At 37.0% G+C, this 6231-nt stretch overlaps 1 pseudogene; it reads right to left on the bottom strand.

Annotated features, from left to right (window-relative positions):
• Positions 1-2302: 2302 nt before the first annotated feature.
• On the bottom strand, positions 2303-5177 carry LOC147503165 (DEAD-box ATP-dependent RNA helicase 15-like; annotated as a pseudogene).
• Between the last annotated feature and the right edge of the window lie 1054 nt (positions 5178-6231).

Genomic DNA, 6231 nt, shown 5'->3' with positions numbered 1-6231 from the left:
TTCGTTCAATTTGGAGTTAAAACGAATCGAAATTCTACGTTTGAAATTTTGAACCATTTCAGGACATATGGGTAATTTCCGGTTTTACTATGGGCTTGGGCAAAAAATTGGACCTGACCAAAAATCACGCGTCCGGTCACAAAAACCCACAAGCGGGGCATCCCACGCGTCAGCCCCTCACTTTTCTTCCCCCCCAAAATCCGGATCTTGGTCCCCCATAGAAATCCTTCGCGCACGCGGCATCATAGCCTTATATTTGATCAGCGCACGCGGACACTACACCACCAATTCATCCAATTTTTTTACACCAACGTCCCCTCCCTCCGCACAAACAATATAGGCCCTCAAAAATCCAACTCGATCCCTCTATGGCTGGAAATCGGAGAATCACAGTTGAGAGAAAATTTTCAAATCTTTACAATTCCGGAATGTTTCATCCATTTTTCGATGGGGAAATTGCTAGTAGAGAGTGGGAATATCTTTTGCATCGAATTCCAGCTCATTATTCGAAGATTTAGTGTTGAAGTTCTATAACAATGGAGGTTTTTGGGGGAATGAGTTTTGGATTACGACGGATGGGTTGGAACGTGAACTCACGTTGGAATTGATTTCGACAACGACGAATATTCCAATCAACTCCGATAGTGCGACACTGCTGATTTCGGAGTATCCGAATACAATGGAGTTGATGTTTGACACGTTTCTCGAGGGCGAATACAATGATACCTCAAACTGCGTGTACCAGCACTCGCTCAGACGTAACCAACTAGCCGTTACTCAGTGGCTGGCTTACAACGTCATTGGAACTTCAAAAACGTCTGACGTGAACAAGACATTCTTACACCTACTGTGGATCCTCCAGGAGAAGAAGGATACCTTCTGTATGGTCCATTTCTTGGGCCATGTTTTTACGTCTGCGTTAACCAGGTCAGCTCCTCTTGCTGTACTTGTTAATCAGCTTATGCTTAACTTAGGGTTCCAGTCCGCTAGTCTTTTAACTCCAACAAGGTCTTTTGAAAATTTTGCGATTTTCGAGACTTGTGTCATGGATCACTGGGACCCTATAGCGAGAGATGATATCGAGCGCGATAACGTACCTCCTCCTCCTCCTTCACCACCCAACTGTTTTAATGAGGATACCATCCGCCGAATTAGCAATCCCATGGAAGCTTTGAGACACATGAACACTAGCATGCGTAGGATGTTTCTTCATCAGGAAGAGATGCTTACTTCCCAAAATGACTTCCAGCAAGAAATGCGTAATCGCAAAGGCTGTTTCCAGAGAATGATGATGGCAAATCAGCAGCAATTCCAAGATCAACTGCTACAGCACTACACCATAACAGCTTATTTGTAACGGATGCACATCCGTTACAAAAAATATTAGTAACGGTTATTTTCCGTCGACACAAAAGCGTGACAAATATTAGTAACAGATATTAGTGACGGATATAGAGTGTTAGAAAATTTAGTAACGGTTATCAAGTGTTACTGAAATTAATTTCAGCAACACGTATCAACCGTTAGTAATTTTATTAGTAACGGTTATTTATTTTGTGCTTGATTCATTCCCAAGAAATAAAAATATTCGTAATTATGCCTTTGTGACACTTGCCCTTCCGTTACTATCACTTTTGCTTTGTAACGGTTACGTATCCGTTAGTAATAATTTGTTATTTTAAAAAAAAATTATTAGAATTTTCTTCTGTTTTTCACAAGCCACCTATAACAACTCCCAAATTTATAAATATTTACATTCACAAATATTGTCATTCATGTAAAACAAATAATACTCACTTGGAACAATTGATAGTCAAACAACACTTCGTTAAATAATTACAACTTAAGTCTAGAACTATCATATGTTTATAGCTTAAGAAATTAAAACTTAAGTATAAATAGAACCGCACCACCTAAGTACAAGCTACATAATTATCCGAGTAAACAATCCTTACGATCAAAATGAAAGATCTCATCTTCTCCGACATAACTATTTTAAGTATAGTTTTTACAACACCTTTAACTATGATTCGATATCTCCAAAAGCATGTAGTCTTCACTCTTCCATATGACATCTTGATTATGCACTTGTGACTCATCAACATATGGTGAATGTCACCTTTCCCTGCAAACAATATTTGAAAACAAAGTAAAGTTTAAGACCCTTGCAACCAAAGATAAACATCATATTACTAAGAAGGGGATGAATAGGACGACAAAAACTAACTTAATAAGGTCTTTAAACCATAAACTAAGGTAGGTAATGAAAATTAATCTAGTGAAACTATTTACAATTAACCTTCTAAGAGTTCTCCTGCAAAGAATACACTTGAATTAAATCCAGTAAGTAGACAAAAGTTTTAAGCTAAAGTCCTATAGCGCATTGGCAACTATGGTTGGTCATCGAGCTACCCGAAGTCGAAAGTATTGGCATGCTCAAGCTCGACTCAAGACATTTAGTGAGCATGCTCGAGCTCGAACTTGACTTCGAGCTTAATATAGGGCACAAGCTCAAATTCAAGTTCGAGCACAAGCTCAAACTCAAAAAAAGAAGAAAGAGATTCACAGTTTACATTTCAAACTAAATATAGTTCATTTACCGTACCTAAAAACACAAGTTCCAACTAATAAAACAAAACCCCATCTTGCAAAATGATTTTAAACTAGCTATTTGGGAAGAAGACTAGACTAACCTCTAAACTAATTAAACGGAAGTCAACGGAACTCAATCTCGCCTTGTCGCAAGAATAAAAGAAAACCCAATAGCCACACCTAGGTCATATTTTGAATTTTCACACTTAACTTTAGTGTTTACAAGAGATAGGTCATAAATTTTTTTAAGGTGGATAGATGGTTAATTAGTAAACTTTGATTTCTCTTAAGTAGCTTGTATAAGCTATTGGCGTGAAAGTGAAGGGATAAAAAAAAATGGGTCTGTAATTGTTTTATTCTAACCTTGTATGCACTTTCAACTAACAAAGAAAGCAACAATGTGAAAAGGCATACGTAAAGTGACATATTGATCAAGCACACCAACAAACAAACAACAGGGAAATATGAAAAGGGTTACCTTTAGCTGTATTGGAATGTATTCCCTATTCTACATCGCCCTTTCCTGCCCTCTCGCTATTCCTAAGGTTCCTTTTGCCTCCCTTGCTTCAACAAGTGCTCCTTCATTCGTGGGTAGAACACTAGAACACCTTGGTAATACCTTCTCAAACAGGTTGTAACAGCTTACAAGTGGAGTGTCTTAATCAGTTAATCTACACGATTGAGGAAAAAAAACTTTAGCAAATAACTATGACATCCTAACACCTTAATATCTAAAGTAAACAAGTGAATGCATTGAAACCTTACCAAAGAATCAAACAGGAAAGTCATGAGAGAAAAGAATATTTGGAGATTTTTTTCTAGCAGGTGGTTTCACTTACCATGTTCAGCAGACTTCATAGCAAGTAGATGTCCAACATATCTCGTAAAAGAAAGAAACAGATATAAGTGCTAACCTTTCTTCTCGTGACATGCATCCTAGAATGGATGCAAATTGACGGAAAGATGCATTCCCAAGTAATTTGTTCAACTGCTGCTCCACTCACACTCTTCATAAAGATGACAACTTGATTGAAATCCAATGCATCAAGGAGATCATTCAACTTTATGCATTCTTCTCTCCCTCAGTTAGTTTGATGTAATGTCGATAAAAAATGTTGGCGAAAAAATTTCATCCGCTAAACAAATAACTATGACACAACCAATTTTAACAAAGAGCATAAACATCAATATGTAGATTTTAAGTCTCATGTATACCTGTACAAGCCCGTGTAAGGTCAGCTTGGCTTCATCATCTACATAAATTTCCATTGGCTGAAGACAAACGTTCATATTTAAAAAATTAGGAGCGTTTCCTCAAGCTAATAGATTTGAGTACCAAAACAATGAAGAACTGACAAATCTTCAACTCATATCCCAATCCAAATAATTTAAAGACAGATGCTCACATTCTCAATGAATCTCACCCAAAAATATCCTACTACTCCCCAAAAAGTCAACAATGCAAGGTAAAGTGGCATAATACTAGAACGATGAAAGCTAAAGACAGATGCCCACATCAACGAGGTAAGATGCTCGATCACCCAAGTACGAATGAGTTGGACAAGATAAATGTTAATAGACAACCTAATCACATTACAAAAGGTAATCCAGCAGCAATTTCGGATCCTTGCACCAACATTAAAACCTAAGGTACCAAAGGAAATAGCAACTAAAGATATGCTGAAGTTTGTCCAGATTAAATATTGAAACCACCAAGTCCATTAATGTGATTTGTTGCAGAAACATGGCATTACAAAAAGGACAATGGTCATGTTAAAGAAGTATTGGCTCAAGGACATTACGCCTTGCATAAATATCTTGCAGACGGGCCGATCTCCTTGCTAAGGGTTGCAGAAAACATCATGACTTCCTTATCATGAGGAGTCATCTTAAAAATCTCCTCAAGACATCTTTCCGCATGTCTGCATAATTTAAAACATTCAACAACAAACTGGAATCAAGACAAAAAGATGTAACAAAATAATTTACATAGAGGTTAAAACCAGAAACTAGAGAGTCAAAACTGACTTATAAAGTAAAAGAATTACCGAAGTGACTCCAAAGATCTTGTTACATTCATCAAGGATAAAATGTCTCACATTCTTCAAAGGAAGGTCCTTCTCTCTTGCCAGTGCCAATATCCTCCTGTGGGTTCCAACAACAACATGTGGGTACTCATTTTTAATAGATCTTTATGATTTTTAATATGGACACCACCATAAAAAAAACAGCAACCTTAAGATCAGGTAAGTAGGTGCTTGAACCTCTCAAACTCATGACAAATCTGCCACAAATGCCCATTATCAAAAGTAAAAGTTACCATCACCCACAACAAACGGTGCAAAAGAATGTAGTTATCATCAAAACACTTCTTTTCAAGTTCCAACAAGTCACAGATAGAAAGACATACCGTAAGCTAATTCCCCGTGTATGGCATAGAACAAGAACAACTACTTGACCAAAGACTTCGGTTCAATCTGCCGCAGCGTTGACAAAACAAACACAACTGTTTTCCCCATACCAGACTTTGCTTGACAGATGACATCCATCCCCGTGATAGCTTGAGGGATGCATTCATGTTGCATCGATTAACCAAAAAATCGGAGTGAACGTTCCTCAGTAAACACAAATTACCTTCGGATCCTTTTGAATGAAAGGTTACCGGACCAGTTTGTCCTTGATAATCAAGATATGGAAATAGTATATTACCCGTGGACGATAAAAGAATAAACAGCTTAAGAAAAGACCACATAAGTTTAGAGTTTCTTGTTTTTCTTTTCTCAGTTTGAATAGAACTAAAATGTAAAATAGCTAAATAAGGAAACAAAATAAACATGTACAGTTGGGTATAATGTAAATCTTTTCGCATCTTTTTTTCCTAGATTTAGATGAATGAAAACAAAATGGGGAACTACTGCACGGACAGGGAAAAAGATTCATACACCAACCAAGACACAACATAGCTTCAAAAGTGACGGAGTTCAACAACTCTCTCCAACACCCAGCCCACTTAAAAACTAGTAGTTTGAAGACGACATTTAAAATTGCCAACACAAGTTTAAACTTTGAAAAAAAAAAACAATAACCCAGTTATCATGTTAATTGTACACCGACTGCACAAGTAAATTTTTCTGCCTTACCAAAAGATAGTGTTGCTTGACCTGAATGAGGTGTCTACATCCTAATGATTGACCACTTGACGCCACTAACATATATCCCGCAAAAAGTAAGGAACTGAATGCATTAAGTAGGTATTGCACATTACACAAAGATCAATCCATCAAGTCTTTTAATTAGTTCATTCCCTTGAGATGACACTTTATGTTCACTTTCAAATATATAAGTCAATCAAGGAATTTATGACAACTAATAAGTAAATATGTTAACAAATGCATGTAGAGGGAGGGACATACGCCAGATGCGCATCTCAAAGGGTCAGTGTCCTGTATGTATACGATATAATAATATCTAGCCCTCAAGAAGTACCCAATGTCCAGTGTCCTGTATGTATATACGATATAATAATATCTAGCCCTCAAGAACTTACTTATTTTCTATAACACCTTCTCAAGTTGAGCTGATTTTTACTGTACCAAGTACAAGTGGACAGTTTTCTAGATTAGTGACAATCTTGCTTTA

The sequence above is a fragment of the Coptis chinensis genome, chromosome 4 (assembly GCF_015680905.1).
Source record: "Coptis chinensis isolate HL-2020 chromosome 4, ASM1568090v1, whole genome shotgun sequence".
In the NCBI taxonomy this organism is placed as follows: Eukaryota; Viridiplantae; Streptophyta; class Magnoliopsida; order Ranunculales; family Ranunculaceae; genus Coptis; species Coptis chinensis.
Note: the sequence above shows the minus strand (reverse complement) of the source record. Positions and strands in the feature narration are given on the sequence as shown.